A 24,775-nucleotide genomic window follows, 5' to 3' on the forward strand; every position below is an offset into this window, starting at 1 on the left:
TACCTGCCAGATGTCATCTGCCATCTGTCAGGGTCAGATACCAATTTTTCAATTCTTCTTAAATTGTTAAAGAGTGCAAACATAAAATATAATTGTGTAATGTAATGTTTATAAAATAAAGTGCTTATATAGCACTTTATATATAATAATATATATATATATATATATATATATATATATATATATAATGCAGAGATTTTTTTAATATCATAAAACATGTTTAAAAAGGTCCCAATTATACAAGTTCCCGAAAAACCACGCGGAACAATAAACCAAACCATATGCTGGTACTTAAAGATATAAAAAAGGCTATCAAAACACCCTGTATTATTCTAACGACGTCTGTATAAAGCGACAAGAGGGATATAACATTATTTTTCAAACAAAACGGAGACACTTGAAAAACAAATGCAGCCACTTCAGATTCATATCGTAGGCGAAATTTATGCAATCAAAGGAAGAGACATTTAACGGCCTCTTATTTTATTAACTGATTTTTATAAAGCGGTTTTTAAATCTCCGGCATCGTTAAATTCATCTTTTAATTGGTTAAATTAGTTACCTGGATTGATTAAATTAATACCAAATCTTTCGATCGTTTCTTTACTGTTATTGTCTCGATTATACATTCACCCTATTTCTATTACTTTAAATATTATTGGTCACCTCCACTTTAATGTTTTCTTATACTGTTAGAACAAAAGGAAAGAAGAAAGGTGAAATAATATACAGTCAGATATAAGAAAAGTTACCACGAATAATGAACAATTGACGATACAAAACAAGGTAATGAAAGTGAAAAAAAAGTCCAAATGGAAAGAATCGAAATGCTAGAAACATTAGATGGCAGAACGTAGTAATACAAGGAATAGAGAAAAAAGGAGAAAATTAAAAGAATTCGAAAACAAGACGGTAAAAAGATTAAAAACAGACCGATTCTGATGGAAATGACGACTAAAAATAAGAGAACAGAGGTACTGAAAGCGTCCAAACATTTTAAAGGAACCATAAGTGAAGACTTCCCAAAGAAAGTAATCTTTAAAAGAAAACAACTCGCTGAACATATAAAAAAGGCAAGACAAGAACGATATCTGGTATAATTAATGTACAATACACTGTGGATAAATAAAGAAAGATATTCGGCCAACTTCAAAGCAATGATATAAAAGAACAAAGAACAAAGATTTCCCGTAGGAAGCGCAAGTCCAGAAGAGAAACTTGCGAAAATAACCAAGATAACTAATACTTAAAAACAAAAATTAAGCAAGAATACACAAACTGGGAAAAATAACGAACGACAATTGGCTACTCATAAGAAAAAGAATGTGGAAAGTGCAAGAAAAAATAAAAAAAAAAAAAACAAAATCGAAATAAAAGAAACACCAACAGAATACGAATAGGAACATGGAATATTGAGACTACTATTGAGAGCCGGTAGAATGAAGGGATTGCAAAAGAGGCAAAATAGATTTAAAACTAAAAGATTGAAATCTTTTTCATATGGTCATAATGCAACAAGTTTTCTAATTAGTAGTAAGCTAAGCGACAAGCAAGAAGTAGAAGACTATCAAAAAAGTGGAGAATAAATCTTGATGTCAGGTCGTATCATGGTGCAAAATGCGGCTTTTGACCACGTCCCAGTAATAGGAAATATAGAAATGAAAATACTTATATCACAAAGAAATACATACATTAAAAGAAAAAAATGGAATGTAGAAAATCTAGACTCGGACATTATTTATAAAGATTATTCTTAAGAGTTATAAACAAATTTAAAAATTTCAAATCAAACAAATATAGAAGAAACGTGACAAGAAATAAAAGACCAATTTTGATAGCAGCAGAAAAAATAATCTAATCTAATGCTAGGCTAGGACGACATGTCACACGAAAACGCAGTTTTTCCGGGACGATAACGCGTAGCGCCATCTAGGAAAGAAATCTGAACTACCAACTGACATTTAAACCGTAATCAATCCGTCATCGTTCTATACTTACGAACCACAAAAAAAACAATATTATTATTTATTAAAAAGCATTAAATTGATTAAACTTTTTTTTACATAATATTTGGAGTATTTTCCTATGGAATTTTGTAAATTTTTAAATATTGAACTTTAATATATTAATTAATTCGAAGGCGGTACGAAGTTCGCCGGGTCAGGTAGTAGGATATAAAGAGACAACAGGAAAAAAGAGGAAAAATTTAGCCCGAAAGAAACGGCTAAAGACAAGTTGACAAGAAGACGTAGAAAAGTATAGGAGAAGAAAGAGAAACTCTGCTGAAAAAAACGCTGCACAAACGAAAAAAGAGAGATAACAAAGACAATGTAAAGCTATTCAAATATATAAAATCGCAAAACAAGAGAAAACTAAGATTGATGACGAAATATGTGGAAAAGTATTACGAAGAGTTATTTAAAACTAGAGAAAGCAATCACGAACACACAAAAGAAATAACACTTCATAGTAAAAACGAAGTCGAAAACCTTTCACACAAGAAATTTTTATTAGTGATGAGAAATCTAAAGAAAAAAAAGGAACAGGAAATTCCAAACAAACTAATAAAACGAGGCAATGAAGAAGAGCTGCAACGATAATAAGAATACGAGCTACCCAAAGAAAAGGTAAAGATAATTCATAATGTCGTGGACCTGACGTAATCATTTAGGGCCGGTTTCACCAACGACAAATAGCAGTCTATTCAATGAATAAAGTTATTCGACCAATAAAACTGACATATCTGCGTTTCACCAACGTCAAATAAGACTTATTCTATGAATAAACTCCAAATAAGTTATTAGTCCAATATCGGCCAAATAAATATTTATTCTTCGAATAAGTTGACAGCTAACCTCACTTTAAATATCAATAATAAAGAAAATTCATTAGTTTAACTTGAAATTATCAACAATGTATTGGAGGTAAACGTAATTATATCACACAATTTGAATTTTGTATACATATATATTTATTTTAGATTATTATCTTCATCATCATCATCCTCTGATGATGGAAATGAGCAGCGAAGGAAAAGACCACGCTTGCAGCTGCAAAGAAGAAACCCTTTTGCTGAATTTGATTATGTGGAGTGGACTTTAAAACTAGGTTTAGAATATCAAAGTTCTCCATTTCTTTCTCTAAATAATTTTTGCTCCTCTCGCGTTTTTTGTCCATTTTCACAAGTTTCAGATTCACATTAATTTACAACCACAACAAACAGATTTTTTTTATATAAATTATGTATTGACATTGACAATTATTATTATTTGTACAAATTAATCAACCAATATCAAATAATATTATAGATTATGTATATGATTACAGTGAAAAACAGTGCGATGCACTTGGCCAAGCACCTAAGAGGTGGAGGCCAAGAGAGGTGTCAACGAGTACAGTCTGTGAAAAATCATTACACTTTGAACTTATTCGACGAATAACTAACTGTGGATTACAAATAATTATTGAAACGGAATAAAATTTATTCTACTAATAAATTTTATTCGACGATTAACTATTCAGTGATTTATTTGTTGTTGGTGAAACCGGCCCTTAGTGACGTCGATCTATGAACGAAACAATAATAGGCATTACTATTGCTAAAAACATGCAGTTCTCTTCAGTGCGTTATCGTAGCGAGACAGAGACGAACTAGTTTTTTGTCTTAGTGAAATAGCTTATTTTTTGAAATGGCTGAAATGTTTATTTTTTTTTGTGAAGAATCGTTTTTAATATTTTATAGTGAGGTACTATTTATATTCAGTGCGTTTCAAGTCGTTTTTAACATTTTACAGTGAGCTCCTAAAAATGTAAGTTAAATTAATGTTTATTTTAATATTTTTTTGCAAATAACTTCTATTTTTGTACACTTAAGACAAATTAATGAATTAAAAAAAATTCACTTTTAAAAGTGTGTAAAATCTGATAACTTTATTGTTTATTTTAATATTTTTTGCAAAAAATTAATATCTTTTGTAAACGCTTATGATAAATTAATGAATTAAAATGAAACGTTCTTTAAAAGTGTGTAAAGCATTTAGTTCCTAGAGTGTATAAAGGCAAAGGGGCTCAGCTAGAAATTAAATGCTTTACACACTTTTAAAGAACGTTTCATTTTAATTCATTAATTTATCATAAGCGTTTACAAAAGATATTAATTTTTTGCAAAAAATATTAAAATAAACAATAAAGTTATCCGATTTTACTTTTCTTTTCAATTCATCTTTTGGTAGATGTTTTTCTTAAACATAACTAATATTTAACATTTTATCTATTATCTAAAACCTAGCGGTTTTACAGGGAAAGTAACTATGGAAAAGTGGTCCATGGACAAGGGAGGCAAATTATTTTTAACGTTTATTTATTTATGAAACGGGAAAAAGATTAGGGATATTCCACAACTCCCTTACCCCTAACAGAGCGAGAGGCTCAAGCAACTGGTACCTCAGAAAGAATAGTGAAGAGGATAATTAAGGAAGGTAAAAACAAACCAGCAACTTCACAATTTGTATCACGCAGAATAAGTATTTGCAAGCCCAGCCCCAAGTCATCGGTCAATCTATTTGAGGAACACGTCATAAGAAATACCATTTACACGTTTGCTACTATCCAACAAAGAAGATCTACCATGAAAGCTGTGTACGAATCTGTTAGAAACAAAGGAATTGTAACTGGTAAACTATCTTCTTTCAGAAAAATTGTGAAGAAATTACGATTTAGGTGGAGAAAAGTGGAAGACAATAGGAAAATTTTAATCAAAAAAACTGACATAAGAGCCAAACGAACAGATTTTCTAAGAAAACTCAAAAAGGACAAATCTGAAAGTAAGATATTTATTTGTTTACATTATACCTAATTTTAAAGTAATTCACAATATTTTTGTAGATAAAAATATTGTATATAGTGATGAAACTTATATACATAGTTCCCACACAGTTCCAAAAGGTTGGGATGATGGACGAAACAAGTGCATAAAATCTCCGGTATCTAAAGGGCAACGACTGATCATCTTACATTGTGGTGGTAAAAATGGATTTGTCGAAAATGCTGCTCTCATTTTCAAATCCGGACAAAAAACTGGTGATTATCATGATGACAATTCTACAATTATAACATCGACGTCGCAACTTGTTGCGTACATTTCAAGATTCAGACAGACACTTTTCAGGAATCTATTTTGGATTTTTTCTGATATCTAAATCGACGTAAACTACATGATGGTCAAGTTCATATGAAATATACAGTGCTTGAAATATTCGTTTTATCCCAATTACACAGACAGATACTGGGCCTCCCGATCAGTTTTCAGCATTAATAGAATATTTAACCATTTCAAAGCTTGCAATCCAATTTTTCAAGGTCTTACACCAAGGAAATTGATTGCCAAGATGCATATCTTCCTAAAACTGCTCACCTCCTTAATTAACCTCTTAAATAGAAGAATTAAATGAAATCTCGATACTCCAATTTTCAATTTTCACAAATTTGGCGGATATCTCTTTTTTAAATTTTATTGCGCAACTCTGGTTTGACTTCTTGATGTGAAGCTTTACATTGACATTTTTTAAGTTATTCTTCGTGCTATGGAAACGCACTTTTTTCTTTATACACAGAACCGATCCTGGTATCTGTCAATTACTTGTCCCTATATTTTGCACGTGTTGAAGTTGACATATTTTTACACATATATTTAATCTTGCCATATTTTGTTACGCAACTCTAACACTTCCCCTTCTTCCGCTTAATTTGTAACAGTTGAATAGAAATACGTCTTCTTCTAGTGGCACTCCAACCCTTTGTGGGTCTTGACCTGCTTAACCACGTTCTTCCATTCTGCTCAGTCGAATACTTTCCTTCGCCATTGCGCAATGTTCATGGTTTTAAGATCTTCCATATCGTCTATACACCTTTTACGGGGCCTTCCTCTTGGGGTGTCTATCTCTGGATTACTTTTATAGCTCGATTGTCAGGCATTCTTTTTAAGTGGACAAGCCAATGTTACAAATTTAACGATACATATCTGAGCTCTGCATTAATTCATCCAGTTCATAGTTCAATTTTATTCTCCACGAACCATCGCTACATTGGTTTGATCCAAACATCTTTCTCAATACTTTGCCCTCATATATTCTCAATTGGTTGTCATCAATGGTTGAAAGAGTCCATGTTTCACAACCATATGTGACCACTGGTCTAATTACTATTTTGTAGATTCTAAGCTTAGACTCTCGATTCAGTAACTTAGTTTTCATTTAGTCTTTGTATGCATAAAAGCACTTATTACCGCTAAAACCATACGTACGGGATAGATTATTGCGTACCATTAGGTCTACTAGGCTAAGTAAATTTGTTATTAGACTGCAATAAATTTATGAGACGACTAAGTAGGTTTGCCGCTTAAAGTAAACTAAGTTGTAAGAATAGAGACACAAGGAAGGGGATTAATTTTGATTATTTCTCACATGTAAAATATTACAAGTACTAATTAGAAGCAAATACGCGATTATTGCAAAACTGTGTAACATTAAACTGTTAGAGTTTCAAACTACCTTCACTAGATTACTATTTCCTCATTGTCTTTTTTCTACTTATTTGCAATGGTTATATGCAATCTTGTGCGGCGACTAGGTCGCCGCATAGGACTCACTTGGGTGGCATTCAGCAAGCTAAGCTATGTTCTTAAATCAGAACTGCCTATGTGTCTTAAAAGAAAAGTCTTTAATCAGTGCGTGTTGCCAGTACTTACATATGGTGCAGAGACATTAACACTAACCAAGAAAGTAAGAAATAAAATTTGTGTTACCCAAAGAGCCATAGAACGATCGATGTTAGTCATTTCCCGTAGGGATCGGATCACGAACAAGGAAATAAGACGGAGAACAGGAGTGACAGATGCCATAGAAAGAATTATGACCCTTAAGTGGAACTGGGCGGGGCACATAGCTAGAATGTCGGATAACAGATGGACACAGCGAATAATACAGTGGAGACCGAGACAAGAAGCACATCGAAGTACAGAAGTAGTAAGTACAGAAAAAGTACAGAAGAAACTAGAAGAGGTAAACATTAAACAAAACTTCTACACGTGCATAAATGCGAAGATAAATAACGATGTTTGAATTTAATAGTTGTTTTGTAGTTAATTTTTATTGTTTAGGCAAATGGATCCAGTAATCGGCAGTCATATTTCCAATCACACACACACACACACACATATATAATTTTTTACAGTCAGCTATTTTACGTAAAACCATATTTATTTTCTCGTTTTACGATTTAGTTTTCATAAAATTTAATTACATTTCCAAATTAACGTACTTTTCCCCATTCATTTCCTAAAGTTTCATATAGCCTGGTATATATATTATTAAGACCGGTAGAGAAAGCACTTATTCACACTTACGCCTGATTAAAAACATGAGTTATGGCCCTGCCTGAATATATTCACTCTCGCCACTTCAGTTTATAATAGAGAAATATGGCCTAAAAGGAAAGGACAACGACGGTATACCAAGTGGGCTTTGTTTTGGGACAATGATTCATCACAGGGCAAAGTTCGCGGTGCAATATAAAGGTAGTTCAATTGAATATATACAAGATGGAGTAAAAAACATATATTTTATCATGTTTTCGTTTGTTGACAATATTTATTTAAATATTATTTTTTATCACCTATATTTAAATATTTTGTTACAAACCATACATATCCAACTGTGATCTAAAAACAGTTTAGTTATCTGTCTAATAATTTAGTAGCATTCATGTATACACTAAAATTGAAAATAAAAAAATATTTGAAGTATTGGGTGTCGTAGTTCACACCCGAACAAAAACTGGATAATTTCAATGTTTCTGGTGATTTTTTGGCACGGTTCAGTGACACTCATCAACTGGCAGCCCTAGAGTCCTTAGCGGCTCTAGGTCCCCGCTCGGGCTCTGCTTGTTTGTCCCAGGGCCTGGTTTTGCAATTTACATCAGTGTTTCATTTCGCACACATTAAGTTTTCACGCTTTGGCGATCATTTTCCTTCGAAGACGACCGAGAAAAGAGAAAATTGTATTGCAAGCTTCAAAATAGGTAAATTTTCCATTGAACATGAAGACCTGTCTAGATGGCCAGTATCTGTGTACACATATCAACGCGTCCATCTTATGGTTCACGTCAATTTGGACAGGAAAAAAATGTCTGCAAAATGAATCCCTAAATGTCTGAATCTTGACCGGTAGCAAGCAAGGTTAGAAGCATCGCGTTCGATCTGAGCTTGGATTGAAAAATATTTAAACTTCCCAAGCGTGTTGTTTCCATGATGAAAGTTGGTTATATTTCTACGACCCAGAAACAAAGCAGCAGTCGGTAAAATGGAGACACTGTGAATCTTTAAGGTCTAAGAAATTTCGTGTTACAAAATCCGCTGGAAAAGTTATTTGTTTCAGTTTTTCAAAATTACCAAGAAATCATAATTTTTTTTCTGGATAAAGGTATAAAAAATACCTGGGAATTCGTATTCAACGTTACTGATCACTCTTCAAAAAAAAGTTTGGCGGGAAGAAGAAAGTTACCTAAAGGTATTTTGTTCTTGTAGAATAATGGCGCTGTACCTTTTTAAGAGGTGATAGAAGCTATGGAGGCTAGGTTAGCAGAGCTGAAAGATATTTCTTTTTGAAATGTCTAGATGCGTCAATGCTTAGTTGTAATAAACGTATCCAATTAAGAGGATAGTGTTACATAATAAAATACTGTTACACTTCTTTCAAATAACTTAATTCGGAACACCAACAATATTACATTACATTATAATGACAACTAAAAATTTCGAAAAACTCAATTGCAAATGTTATCCAAACTGTCAGCAACATCTGTTTATATGTATTTTCAGACGTCTTCACTAGACAGTTCCTGATTTTTCGAGAGCATCTTGAATATTCTAGAATTTTAATACTTATTCTTTTTCGTCAAGTGACTACGAAACTTTCGGAGCACTGCTCTCTCCTTTATAGTTATTCGCCTGGAATAACTGCTCTATCAGGGACTGATTAAAGCCAACAGGGTGGATCAGTTCTATGGTATGGAGCTAATCTCTCGATATGCACTACCATGGTTTTACTTCTTGATAAAAACTGGATGCGGTAGATTAGATCGTTTATTTCCTACAGGACGGTCTACAGGCCTTCCCAGTTTCTTTGGCAAGGCAATATTCCAAAATTAAGATCTTGAGAAAGCTTTCGTAACACTAACCCGCTGCAACGACTATATTTTCTTTTGCTAAGCAATAGTCATTGGCCCAACGCTACGACACTCTTTTTAAGGTTTTCGAGGGAAGTCTGATCATTACCTTCTTCGTGTATAATTGTGGATACCTGGACACTTACTTCTTCGGTTATGTTCTCTTTTCTTTTACAATAATACACCGAGCAACTTGTCCTGCTGGATTTTAAAATTCATTAGCTAGTGCAACGCGCTATGGTCAGTTCTAATTATAAACTTTCTGTTATAAATGAAAGTACGAAAATGTTCTAGGGCTTTTGTAATAGCTAGAGATTTTTTCTGGTAACGCAATTATTTGTTTTAGTATTTCCTATTGTTTTACTAAAATATGCAATAATGTTTCCTTCGCCTTCCTATTCATATGATAATACGGCGCCAATACCATGCTGAGATGATTCACAATCCAACAGAAATTTGCTTTTTCTCCTGGATAGGCGAGAGTAGGTGCTGTTTTTGACAATCCGGTGTACAGTCAAATCCAATGTTGTTTTCGGTTAGTCGTTAAAGGTACTTAGCAATGCGGCCAAAATCTTTAATAAATTTTGGGTAATATGAACAGAGCCCAAAAAAACTTCTAATTTGCTTTTTATTTCCTGGTTTAGGCCAATCTTTGAAACTAAAATCTTCTCTGCATCAGTTTTAATTCCTTCTGCTGACGTGATATGTCTCCTAATAGTACGCTTATCTTTAAAATAGTGAACATTTCTTATAGTTTAGCTTTAAAATGACATTTATCAATCTGTCAAATACCTCACTTAAGTTTTTCAGATGTTATTAAGGTTTTAAAAATACTCATTATATTATCAAGATATACGGAGTCCTCTTAAAACCATCTCCATCAGACGTTGAAACGTAGCTAAAGCATTACAAAGACCAAATAGTAGAACCTGATCTGTAGAGATCACGGTCAGTTGAAAACGCTGTTTTATCTCTATCATCAGGATATACTTCTATTTGCCAGTAGCCGCTTTTTAAATATAGGGTCGAACACCATTTATCCCACATAGAAACAGTCCCTTGAAAAAAAAAGAAGACGACAAGATGCAATCGATAAATCCTGAAATGTCTACTGAAGTCTGGAACGTCAGAAAATGCACATAAATATGTTGTTGGCAGTTTGCGTAGCTATTGTAATTGAAGTTTATAGTTGTAAATATTGTAACATTGTTGTATAAAGGTGGATTTTCACAGGTCCGATATCCGACGGTACGATGATACGATATAAATTTCAGCGAATTTCATTGGTTGAAAAATGACAGGTGTGATTTTCGTACGAAATTAAAAGTCATCGGAAGAAGTTAAAAATATTTTAACTTTTGCACGAAAATCGGATGAATTTTGACATTGTTGACATTCTAACTTAAACCTTAGCCTTACTTTTGTCGACTGTTTATGTTTACTATTTGAAATATATTTAAAATGGAACAAAGACCTAATTGTTATATTAATGCAATGAATAAAGTATTGGTTTTGGGTCTTCTGCACTATGTGAGGCAAAAACGACGAGAACGTAGATAAATATAATATATACATATATATTATATCAAACAAAACAGCTAACATTTATTGTCAGTTAATTGAAATAAATATTAATCCATTCAATTATCTGACACATGATACATATATATGACATATATTATGTCAAAAAATTTCGGATACGACAATCAAATATATTCGTACAAAAAAAATTCGTATTTCGTGTCATCGGATATCGGATCTGTGAAAATTCAGCTTTAGTATTGAAAAATTATGAAATGTCTAGTGAAGTCTGCAACGTCTGAAAATATATATAAACAGATATTGTTGCCAGTTTGGATAACAGTTATAATGGAATTTTTGAAGTTTGTAGTTGTCATTATATTGTTATGTAATATTGTTGGTGTTCCGAATAAAATTATTTGAAAGAAGTGTAACATTCGTGACATAAATCTTACGTAACTTTCGTAACAATACATTGACTTGAAATTTTGTTTTCTTCTATACTAGGATAAGAATTTTTCAATACATCCTTGTAAGTTGTACCTACATAACTGTTTACCAAGTCGAAGAAAAACTGAACCGCAAATGTGAAAATGTAAACTAAGTAATATTGTATAACGTCTTTTTCAACCATCTCTTCAATAAATTATATGTATTATTTTTTGTTAATTAATAATCAAAAATACACATTCTGAAACACAAGTCCCTTTTAATGGATCATAAATTGAGACATGAGATCTATAAGTAGCGGAAACGTAAAATAATGTCAATAAAATCTTCACTCCTAACACATAGGGTCACGAAAATATTACAATATTTTAATGAAAGACAAAATAATTAGTCATAATAATCTACTTCATCAAAATATTTATAATTTATTATTTGTACTATATGGTGTTTTTGGGTTATCAATGTATGTAATAATTCATTTTTGTTGCCTTCAAAATTATAGTGGCAACCATATATAATTTTAGATTAAATGAGTTTTGCAATAATAAATTATAAAGATAAACACCATACACTCAGATACTTAAAATATCAAACACCACAAATGCGATTTCTTAATAGCAAAAACCCATTGTTCTGTTATAAAATATGTATTTAAAAATAATCTTAGTTGATTAAAAATAATGATTTTTTGAGTGTTTTGGCAGCAATTTTATTTATGTTGTATAATGTATATCGAAAAAATAACTCCTGGAATTTCAGAGGTTATATTTTTGTTACGGCGCAGACTATTTATTCATCCAGGTAGGCCCAATAGGAATGGAACTGTAATTTAAAAATCTTGAATCTAACTAGCCTGAAAAAATATATAATAAAAAATGAAAACTAGGTAGCGTGTTTATTCCTTTTGCTCTTACCGCCAAGCAATTTTTGCAAGATATACGATAGTTTTGAAACGGTTTTCTTGTGGCATGCTTAACTTGTAATATTATTTTATACGGGATTAAACCACAATTGATACTAATGACGATTACATTTTATATTTGCTTTGACGTTTAGATTTTCCAATCCGGTAATCGTTTTTAAAAAATTCTGAATGATCTTAACCTGAAAATTTTTATAATTGGCGGGTAGTAACACAATTTATTGAAAGAAGTTAACAATAAGAATATACCAGCACTAATCAGTTAATTGCAGGTCAGGGGCACACCATCTATAATTACCTACAACAAGCACAGAAAGATCAAAATTTGATCTCAATCCCAGGGTATAACAATACCTCTCAGAATAACACCTTAAGACGTGGCTAATATCTATAAGATCGAGGACAAGTGAATCATCTGTCAAATTGATATTACCACTCACCGTCAAAAATAAAATTGTGTTACACAATTTATTGAAAGAAGTTAACAATAAGAATATACCAGCACAGAGTTAATAGCAGGTCAGAGGCACATCATCTATAATTAACTACAACAAGCACAGAAAGATCAAAATTTGATCTCAATCCGAGGGTATAACAATACCTCTCAGAATAACACCTTAAGACGTGGCTAATATCTATAAGATCGAGGACAAGTAAATCATCTGTCAAATTGATATTACCACCCACCGTCAATTATAAAATTTAGCCGTTAAGATCATTTATAATTTTTATTTCAAAATTTTTTGGAAAAATATTTCCTGATTTGAATTCGAAACGTGAAAGCAAATGTAAAATGTAATTCTCATTATATTAATTGTGATTTAATCACCTATAAAAAATAGTATACCACGCAAATGTAGCAAATAATTCTATACAATTCTATATAATTCTTTACAATATTCATAGCGTGAACATTGTAAAAATGGAGCTATAATTATTTAATATATATATATATATATATATATATATATATATATATATATATGCATATATATATGCATATATATATGTATATATATATATATATATATATATATATATATATATATATATATATTCTATAGAATACAATGTCTGGATACTGTAACGATCCAAAGAACCTATACTTAGAGAACACCGTAATTTTTATGCGCTCATTCCCATTTAAGCCCATTCTGAAACCTCTTTTCTATTGGTCGGATTTAAACATACGATTCGTCTTTTGCTTAATTTCGAGGGGATATGTTTAGTTTGTGAAAAAGAGCGCGGGCATTCTGTTTCTGACCACAGACCGAATCCCATGTAGTGTTTTTCCTGTGGAAGTCAGATGAGTCGTTATAATTTTTCTATAAGGTATGTTCTACCGGTTTTTGTATGGATAGAGTATTAACAACTTCTTCTTTCACTTCTTTACAGAAGAGAAAATAGTGGCCTTTCCTTTCAAATATTGGACTACTCTGTTGTCTTCAGCACTATTGGTTTTGTCCATTTTAGTTTTCGTCTTTCTTGAAATGGAAATAATCAGTAACTTCTAGTTGATGATCCTTCTGGCAGACTAAGTAGGACTTAGCAGTGTTAAGGCGGACTTTTGGATGACTAAGGTGGTTTATGGATGATTAGAATCCTTTACTGATCCATGAATTATCTTTTAACATATTTGAAAATACGTAACTATAAAATCTTATTTCAAATACTTGCTTCTTTGGTGCAGTGCCTACCTATTTCATAAAGAGAAAATTCAAAATGAAATACTATTTCTTAAATTTGTATTAACTTTCATAATTTTTTTATTTTTCTATTTAAAAAAAAGTATTATGTTTATTTTTTATGAAGGCGGTATGTTTTATTTATTAATGACTAATTAATTAAAATTTTTACACTAGGTAAAAATATTTTGCTTGCCTAGGTAATCGATCCATTTAAAATTCAAAATTAAATGTGTGAATTTTACAAATAATAAAGGTAATTAAACAATAAAGGTCATTTCTTTTCAATTTTAATCCCATTGGCACTATTAATAGGTACTTTATTTCGAACCTGTTTTACAGGGTGTATGCAGGTTCATATATGAATTTTGGTTAATGATATTTTTTATGATTGTTAGTACATGTTCTTATTTTATTAATCTTTTATATGATTTTTTGCATATTTTGATTATAATAATAATGAACTGTGCATTATACCCTTAATAAAGAACAAGTTTCAAACAACGTAATGTCCAAACTACGGTCATTGGATTGCCTGTCTTCATTGGCGTTCATAGCTGGTCATAATACGGTCCTGAAGTTTTTAAACTAAAGGTTAGTCTCATGATTCGACAACGAATGGTTTTATAATTGTAAGGTATAATACAAGAATTTTTCAAACAGCGTCCAAATTTCGACCATTGCATTGTCTGACTCCATTAATATTTATTACCATACGAAAATACTTGTATGGGTGGTTCGAAAATGTACTGAATCCCATTATCATGCTTAATGGCCCCGTCAACCCCGGTAACATGCGACAGACAAGCTTCTCTTATAGTTTGAGTAGAACAGTGCTTTTGTGATGAGCTATTTTATAGGGATATTTTAATAGCTAATCTATGAAAATGAGATAATGAAAATAACACCAGTGGAAAAATTAAGTAGTAGATACAGAAGATAGGTAATTTGACGTTTAGCTAAAAGCTGACAATCAACTTCAACTTAGTAGCTCGTAGCATAAATAATAATTCTGGTCAACTGGTAGAACTTTCTGAAAGAAAAAGTCAGTAATGGTCCGTTACTGATTTTCATTAACTTTAATTTATAAACTCGGTTGATGCTCGGTAAAAATTGATTAAGAACTAAATAAAACATAAAAACTAATTACTGTCTTAAATCTTGTTTTCTACAACCTGCCACAGACATTTTCAGTAAACATTTTGAAAGAAAACACTACTTTTTTCGATATACCAATCAAACGAAAGTTTTTAAATTGTATTCAAATTAGAAATTATTACAGATCATGCACAATCGTGCAAAAGCAAATACAAAATATGTAAAAAGTAAACAAAAACACGGAAATTAAACTTCAGCTTAGTAGCACAGAAACGGGCGACGTCAATTGCATTCGGAGTAGCTGACATAAGATCATCCAGGCAATACTGGGTGCAATATCCATGCCACGAATACATGTGACTTGCAGCAAACACACAGGTCCGACGGAACTGGGTGACCCCATTTTTAGAGTTTCTCTGGATCTCGCTATGTACAGACTTCCTATGTTTTAAGATGGGCAGGAGCCAGTTCTTACAGTGTTTGCATCCAGCGATGGTCCTTTGATGCTCCCCACCTTTCTAGTCTGGAATGAGTTTGGTACTATTTCTTGATTTAAGCCTTTGGATAGTTGGGTTCCATATAGTGGATGTTTGGGCATAATGGACCTCTTCCTTTCTCTATATGTGGCTGCTTCCCGACGGATTGCGGGTGGTGCGATTCCTGCCAGGTGGTAGATCCTATGTGTGGGAGTCGGATGCAAGCAACCGGTGATAAGCCTGGATGTTTGGTTGAGTGATGTTTTTGTTCTAGTTATTATTATTATGTGCAGACTATGCTAATTTTTTGTGTTACCTTCGGTATCGGTTATTTATATGTATTTTGATAAGTATTATTTATTTTAAATTATTTTATATTTACGTTTTCTATATAGGTATAACATTTACCTGGGATTACAGTAAATATCCAATCAGATTCAGAATCTTCTGAAAAAATTTAAAGATATCTTAGAAAAAAATATAATGATCTATAAGAATTTTACAACCGTCTAATTACAAAAAGAAGTTCAATTGTCAAAAATCAATCTAATTCCGATACCAATCCAAAACAAACCCAAACTATACCTAGCAATGCTAATAGTAATGCCACTAACTCTAACAAATAATATATATATCCTTACCATACATTAATGGATTCTAATGAACAAATGTCGAAAATGTTATATATCAAAGTTGGACTTAAATGGTCAAAAACATCCGGAAAATATTTTTCAATAAATCGGGTTGTTTAGTAATAAGTTATAAAGACTGCAACTCAACATAATATATTGGGCAAACACATCAATATTACATAGAAGGGTTGTTATACACAAATATAGTGTACAAACCAACAAATTAAATACTACAACCTTAGATAAAATATCTCTAGAAAATAGACAAACTTTTGATTTTAAAAATGTATAAATTTTGGAACAAGACAAGACCTACAACAAAAAATGTATACTGTAGATGATTCACATAAAAAATATCAACCATCCATCAATAATAAGACCGGTATAAAAGATCTCTCTATTATATATCTTTTGCATTCCATCGCAAACTAGCAAAAAGTACAAACATAAATATAAATGTATTGTGTTATGTTTATATAATTAAAGTTCTTAAAGTACTGAAAATGTCAAATAGCCGAAACGTTTAAGCAGTAATAAATACTAATATATATATATATATATATATATATATATATATATATATATATATATATATATGTCTATATATATATATATATATATATATATATATATATATGTCTATATATATATATATATATATATATATATATATATATATATATATATATATATATATATATATAATCGACGAAATATTGGAAAAATAAAGGAATAAAGAGTATACTTAGCAGCTGTTTTTCCCAAAGAATCTCAAAGTTTGTCTTCTAACTGTGATCTGTGATCAACACTATTATATATATATATATATATATATATATATATATATATATATATATATATATAAAAGGACTTTTTTGGAAATGGTTTGTATTAGCAAAAGTGATAATAATTTAAACAAATGATCATCACATTTTAATTTAATTTTCCATATATCTGTTACATTTTTTCAGACATCTATCAATGGTGAATAAATCTTCTTCTTTTTTGTTACTAAACAAAAAAGAATTTTTAAACAAAATTTTATTTTTGGCAATATAATTGTCAAAAATAAAAATTTTAAGTTGGCATTTATGACATTGAGGCTTATTTGTAATTGGTTGCTATTTTAACTTATTTATAAATTCAATTGTTTTTGTATTAAAAAATGTTTTCAAAATTATACTAAAAATTTCAGAGAAGCATTTATTAGATTAGGACATTTTTATATTAATTATTTTTAAGATGTATTAGCAGCAATTTTTATTTACTAAACTAATTTTATTTGGTTAACAAAAATTGTTTTTTCTTTCTAGTTCAACTTTGTCAGATATTTTGTCTTTTTTAGCAGCTCTTGATAATAACTGTAAACACAATTGAAAGCTCGAGATAAAAAATAGTTTACCAATAGCCCTTTTATTGACTCCAACCCATCCAAAACAGTTGGATGTTGTATATATACATATATATATATATATATATATATATATATATATATATATATATATATATATATATATGTGTGTGTTAGTTTTGATATTTCCGCGGGAGCTGTATGTTATATCAATGGTATTCCGGGTTTGACTCCGCGTTAAATGTTGTTGGTTTTGATAAAAACCATTTTGACGACGTTTCGGCAAGACCTCACTTGCCATTTTCAAGTCTCTCTGGATGGTCTGCTTCTTGTCGATGTTCGAGTGGAAGTGACGCTAACATCCGTAGCGTCAAAATAATAGAAAATATGATACATATTAGGTAACAAGTTTTCGAAAAACTCATTATTTACAATTTATTCTTATTCCAATGTTATAAAATAGAAATACAAAATAATTCAAATTCAATTCCAGTTTTACAGTCTTCAGTTATGAATGCAAAATAATCCGGTGAATCTCAGTGTTAATATCAATTCCTCTGTACAGGTAGATTTACAGTTCTCTGTCCTCTGTACAGTTTATTTTTGTAGAATTTTTACTTATTTAACATTCTTTAAACGTTCTTTTAATTTTGAAGAATTTTTACTTTATTTTCGAAGTACAACGATACTGTTTTTTCAATAAGATATTTATGTTTAACTTTAAACACTTCTAATACTAGTAACGAGTGACATAAATGTTTAGTGATTCAAAGCAAAAAAACCACAATGTGGGTTTTGAACTCTAATCGTCTGCGACGTCTGTGTCGCAGTGTCGAATTCTTACCACTAAGCCACGAAGGATTAATAATTATTCTGTGACAAGAGTGTATAAAACTCCTCAAATCATGGTAGAAATTATTCTTGGTTAATAATTTAAAACTTTAGATTAAATAATCACTATTAATTAAATTATTTTATTCACATTTTTGCTTTATTGTGGTCAATCAGTTTTTACTTTATGCCAAATTAAAAATGGAAATACGTCACACAAACGACGTTACACATAATAATTATGACCGAGGTGATTTAGCTCCAAGCTAACGTCTAAAGGTGTGAGACTATCGATAGTGGTAATGTAATGTAATGTAAATTATAGGTTGCTACCGATTATTTCCCACCTCTACGAGTTTCATCTCTTTTTATTTCACAAGGTAACTGTGTTTTCTATCTCTTACGTTAAAAAGCCGGGTGGTAAGACACTCATCACTGTATACATATTCGCTAACTAATTAAGTATTGTCGGAATACAGGTAATCCTAACATCTTCTCGTAGCTTCTAGTATGCGCGGATTTGAAATTTACTTAAATAATTGCCATCGATGAAAAATATTTTGACTTCATATTTCTTCGTATAGAGGTCGCTACAAACATACACCTGAATATTCTGTTATAATCATTGCTAGGTAGATAGACCATGTCTTTTCAATTTGAGTTTCTCACAAGTTCATCATGATTGTTGGTAAATCATGTAAAACGTTAATATTACGGCGCTAAAACTAGCATTTCTTGTATTACTTTTAAGTTTTTTCTTTTTTTTTAGACATTTTTAGACGTTTAGATTTTCATCTCAAAAACCGGTTTTCCATTAAATATCATAGATAAGCGTTTGATTATGTAAACCACCGGAACATAATGTATCAAAAACAGTTAAACTGGAAGATAAGACTAGAATAGAATTAAATTTTGTGGGTATATACATTCCCTGTTTTCACTTATGGTTCGTTAGTTAGAATACTTATAAAACTAAATATTTATAAAACCGCAAACGGCGCAAACATAAAAAAGCCATAGTTAACAACATTCGACAAAATGATATATGGAATATGGGGGTGAATAATATAACGGCATGATGATCATCAGAATTTAAAAGACAATAAAAAGACAAATACAAAGAGTAAGGGACATAACTGTGATCTAAAATTGGTAGAATTGGTATAGATAGATTATCAGCTTTATTTATGCGATCATCTGTTTTAGTTAAAAATACCACGAAGTGATTTGTAATAATGATTACACAAGTAACCCCCACATTTTTTCGAATTACAGCAAGTTGCGAAGCTTTTCCTAATTAAATTTTGACAAAAGGACTTTCCAAAGTTTAAACTTTAATATCTGGCCCTTATTCCCTGTTGCTAGTTTAGTCGGACAAAACGTTCCCGTGACATGACCGCTAGAGTTACATCTTTTAATAAAGTTTGATTGCCGGCGGCGTGAAGATTATCAAGCGGCGGGAGGGGAACGAGGCCCCTTGTAATTGAAATATTAAATTGAGGTGGCACGTGTGTCAAAAAGATACGGCAGGGGTCAGAGATCTTTTTCTCTTGTGATGTTGATGTCACCACGGGTCGTAATCTGACGAATATGGGACGCAAGTGATGCTATGTAAATAGAACCTATTTATTTTCTTGTCATTTCTTTAATATGCACGACAATTTTAGGAAAATGGAAGCTTCAACATTTTAAAAGTATATATCTGAAATACGTTGTTTCATAAAAAACCTTAGGCAAAAGATATTTGAAACGCGAAAAACTGAACATATTTGAATTAATTATATTTCAAACTTCGAAAAATTCATAGTTTGTTTCATATAAAAAGGGGGAATTCAAAAGCTTTAAAAAAATAGTAACTATAAATTGATTTGTATAGTTTACTATACAAAGTATAGTATGTATTGGGAATTAACCACAATTTTAGTTGAACATATGTTTATTTTGATGTTCCAATTTCCACTTCGTCAACCATCTCGAAGTGGATAAAAACAATCTATCCATCATTCGTTGTACATTGAAATTTTGTATGCTATTGACTTTAAAACAAATAATTTCAATTTTATTATTTAAGAATTTATGGGTTTCTTTAATTTTTATTTATTGGTGATGAAATTGTTTTAAAATAAATATTCTTTGACTTTGTAGGTTGGATTTTTTAAATTCGCTTAAAATAATAAGAAATATTAGATGATTCCATATAAGTTTTATTGTGTGTATATATACATAATATATATCCTTTAGAGTACTTTTTTTAAACCCGATATTTATTTTAAATTTTAAGATTTAGATTAGTGGAAAATTGAGGGAGGATGAAATTAGATTAACCGTTGGGTGGCCATAGGAAACATAAAAATTATTTGGATTGAAGTGTTATGTAATACAGAATAGACACCATATTATAATCATTAGTCAAGATTATTTCGTACAACACATCATAAATAAATTTACAAAATATCCGATAACAGATACAAAACAAAAATAATCAGTACAACTTAGGATGAAATGTTTTTCCTTTTCTATATAAAGACCTAGACAGTTTTGATATTTATAAAGATCTATTCAAAGACGATAACTAAATGTCATCGAGATTCCATGAGAGGTGGATTTATCAGGAGAAATTATCAATAAAACGATTGTATTTTTAATCTCTATTGCCTTAAGAACTTCATCGTGCCAGATATCTCGAGGTGATAATGATGCGTGGATGTTTTTAAAGCTTTTATAGAAGTTGTATAAAAACTCTAATCTAAACCAACTACAAGACAAGTTTTTATCATTTACAGGTCCGTTGAAGGGCTATTGGGGAAAACCTCTTATAGGATTGTCACTATTATATTAATCTTAATTAAAGTGTTAATTAAGTAAAAAAAATATAAATAGATATATGTATAAATTAATAATAATAAACTGAATCCATGATAATTATTATTTAACACTAAATGCAAACACAACAAGTCGAAAATGACGATGAGACTTGATTGCATAGTAACATCTACAAAATTTTCTGGCCGAAAGGAACATGACAAAAGCAATTACCTCAACTCTGATTGACCTGCTAATCATGTGAACTATGGCTGGTGTCTTGTGTGCAAATTTCTCTGAAAAGTTAAGAACAAACAAAAAACAGCAATTTTGGGTAAATATTTCCTCCAATGTTTTCAGTAAATAATCTTTATACCATAATAATTATTTCATTCAGCTTAAATTAGTATTTACTTAGAACTTCTAATTTTACGGAAGAGTGTTGTACCTCGGACCGGTTTGTACCTTAGCTCAGAGTATTTTACTTTTATGCTTTTACCCATGTTAATATTTCTTCACTTTGACTAAATAAGTGGTTCAAAAATGTAGTCAGTAGATGACAGCTCTATATTCTAAACAAAAATGAATCGCGTTATTAGCAGGGTGTTTTCTGTTTTACTTGATCGTAAGTAAATTATTTACTTATTATCTCTTAACATCCGGTTCAATTGTAAAAATATAGATATTTCATTTTTTTACAATCAATGATACATGTTAAGGCTTGATTAAAATTAATGGATTTGTTGCTTAAACGCATAACCCAAACAAATAAAGTAAACAACAGCCGAAATGGTATCGCTGTGTACCTTGGGTCAGTAAGCAGTCGTGTACATTGGACCGGACTAAGGTACAGTCTTATCAAGAATTAACAACATTTTAAATTTTATTTGAATCAATGTTGGCTAAAAAGACTTTCTCTTGTTTGAGATAGTCATATTATAATGCTCTAAACTCAAGAAAATATAATTGCAGCAGCAAATCAATGTATTAGTGGAGAGTTATCAATTACGGAAGCAGCAAAGTGCTATAACATATATAAAAACTACACTTATCAGACACGTACAATCCTTACAGAAAGTCGGGGGCTGCAGAGTTTTCGTACGTTACTGCAAATAATGTGAAACAGGTTTTTAGTAAAGAAGAAGGTGAGTTAAAAATCTACCTTTTCACTACTGCATGCCTACATTATAGTTTAACCAAAATGGAAGTCCGTACTTTGGCATACCAGTAAGAAACTTCAAATAAAAGTGTTATCCACCTTCCTGGAATGAAAAGAAGATAGCTTGCAAGGACTGGCTACGTAAATTTTTAAAAAGGCATGAAAACTTGTCTCTACGTAAGCCCGAGCCTACAAGTTTGGTACGCCCAAAATTATTTAATAAAACTAATATGGATACCTTTTTTTTTCAGAATTATAAAGGCCTATCTCGCGGCAATTTTACATCAGAAAAAATTTTGAATTCCGACAGGACCGGTGTTACAACTGTTCATGTACCACCAAAAATAATCCGACCCAAAGGGAAAAAAACAATTATTCTGTTAAACGAATAGTGCATAACGAGAACAAAACGTTACTCTAATGAACAAAATAAATGCAATTGGCAATCACATCCTTAGGAGGATCTAATCCGTCGGTGTCGTCAAACAAGATATTGTTTTTGCATCATCTACAACAATTTAAAAATCATGTGAAACCAACAGCTGAAGAACTTATCTGATCAGATAAGTTAATGTCAATAATTTTTTTAAGCAAAGCGGCATTATTCCGGTAATGTTTCATCGTCATATTAGCCCTAAACCATATGGACAACCAATTTCAATTTATGATGTAGCTGAGCTGACAGGTAATGCTTTTTTAAAAGCATTTACTATATCCAATATCCAGAAAGGGTTTGAAGTCAGCGGTCTCTATCCAATCAATGAAAATATTTTTAAAAAGAACTAGTATTTGTCATCATATGTAACAGATCGTTCTCTGAATCAGCCTACTGTGGATAGTGAACCAGTCGATGTTGAGAACAAGAGGGGAAACAGACTAAAGCTTCGGCTAAAGGAATTTACGTCTCTACTCTCTCTACCTCAAAAGGTCTTCAGGTAGAAACTACAGGAAGTTCTATTACACCTGAAATGTTGCGATCCTATCCAAAGGCGCCGGCTCGAATAGAGCAAGTCGGAAAGAGCAAGACCAAAGTCACGTATACTTAGCGACACTCTAGAAAAAGACGAAATCGCGGAACTCAAAAAGGGAAATACTGCATGGTTTAGTTGAAAATTTGAAAATTTTAGCTACCCCTAAGTGGAAAAAACAGGAAAACACGTATTTAAGCGTTTTGTGCATTAAAATCTTATTAGATTAAGTAAAATAAACATACCCAATGATAATTTGTACTTTAATACAAATTTCTGAAAAAGCTGTATAGAACAAAAGAATTAGTTAGAATTTAATTCTCTATCGATTTCCGTAATTATTTTGAGCAAGACTTTCCAACCCCGAAAAGCGGCGGCCACCACTTCTGGGGCGGAAGCACAATCGGCGTTATATAACTTTTGTTATTTGAGCACTTTCCCATCAACTCACCAAATTTCAAGTGAATCGGTTCAGTCCGACAAAGTTGGGAGGTGAATATCCGAGTGACTGGAGTACTGAGAAAGTGCAGGCAGTTACCAAGAGATTAACGATAGAACGTGTTTTGAAAAACGCCCCAAAGACAGTTGCCAGGTACGATAGTGAATCAAGTTCAAGTAGTTATGGAGAAACAACTGAGCACCTGTAGCTAGAGAGGAAGAATTATTAAATGACCAAGAAATATAAGACTTACATGAAAATTAAGATATTCAAAAAGGGGACTGTGTTAGTGAAAGTTGCGGAAAAAAATATTTACTTATTATGTTGTCGAAATTCTAAATTATTGGGCTAGTAATAAACTTAAGTATTTACGCAGAATTTTTAACAACAAGTTTATAAATTACTCAACTGAAACTTATGATTTTTTGTGCAATAATATAGAACGAAAGCTTCCACAGCTGCACAACATAATCACAACCACAATGTCATGAAGGCCCTTACAGTTTAATGTTTTATTTAGCGGATATAACATAAAATAAATTTTTTTATGCAAATATATTCATTCCATTTATGTTTATTTTTAAATCTTAAATAAATATCTTGTCCAATATGTTCTTATATTTTTATTTTTTCCATAACCGGCCCAAGGTACAATATAAATGTTGGTCCAACATGCATTACCAGCTTGTACCTACGTTAGGTTAACTTTCAAGGATTCACTAAAATGTATTTTTTGACTACCTGATAAGTTGAAGTGTATATAATAATCCAATTATAATAGGCAAATAATCAAAAGTACTAACACATTTAATAAACTTTGCAAATATATACTTTAAAAAATTTATAAAAATAAAAAACGGCCCAAGGAAAATTGACCAAGGTACAACCCTCTCCCCTAACCCTCATTGTTACCCGTAAAATCTACAACATCCACTACGCCACCATAAAAGAAATAGCCTAACAAAAACATATGCGAAGAAAGGAAAATATCAAATTACAAGGAAACTTTCCCCTAATTGCTCGTGTTTCCGTATATCTCTGGCAGGCTTTTCCTGATAACAAAAATAAGAAGTATTGTTGTGCTTGATAAAACAAGGGAAGGATGCCTAATGTAGTAGTACAGTTTATTGAAAATTTTCCCAACGAATATTCCTCATATTATTTAATAATAAAAACTTCAGAGATAATAAAGAACAATTTACGGGAAATCTCTAAAAAT

At 31.2% G+C, this 24,775-nt stretch overlaps 1 protein-coding gene across 3 annotated transcripts in view; it reads right to left on the minus strand.

Moving 5' to 3' along the window:
* spin (lysolipid transporter protein spinster) overlaps positions 1–24,775 on the minus strand; it is a 246,897-nt gene that overhangs the window by 61,012 nt on the left and 161,110 nt on the right. The window lies entirely within an intron of this gene.

The sequence above is a fragment of the Diabrotica undecimpunctata genome, chromosome 4, assembly GCF_040954645.1.
Source record: "Diabrotica undecimpunctata isolate CICGRU chromosome 4, icDiaUnde3, whole genome shotgun sequence".
Lineage (NCBI taxonomy): Eukaryota > Metazoa > Arthropoda > Insecta > Coleoptera > Chrysomelidae > Diabrotica > Diabrotica undecimpunctata.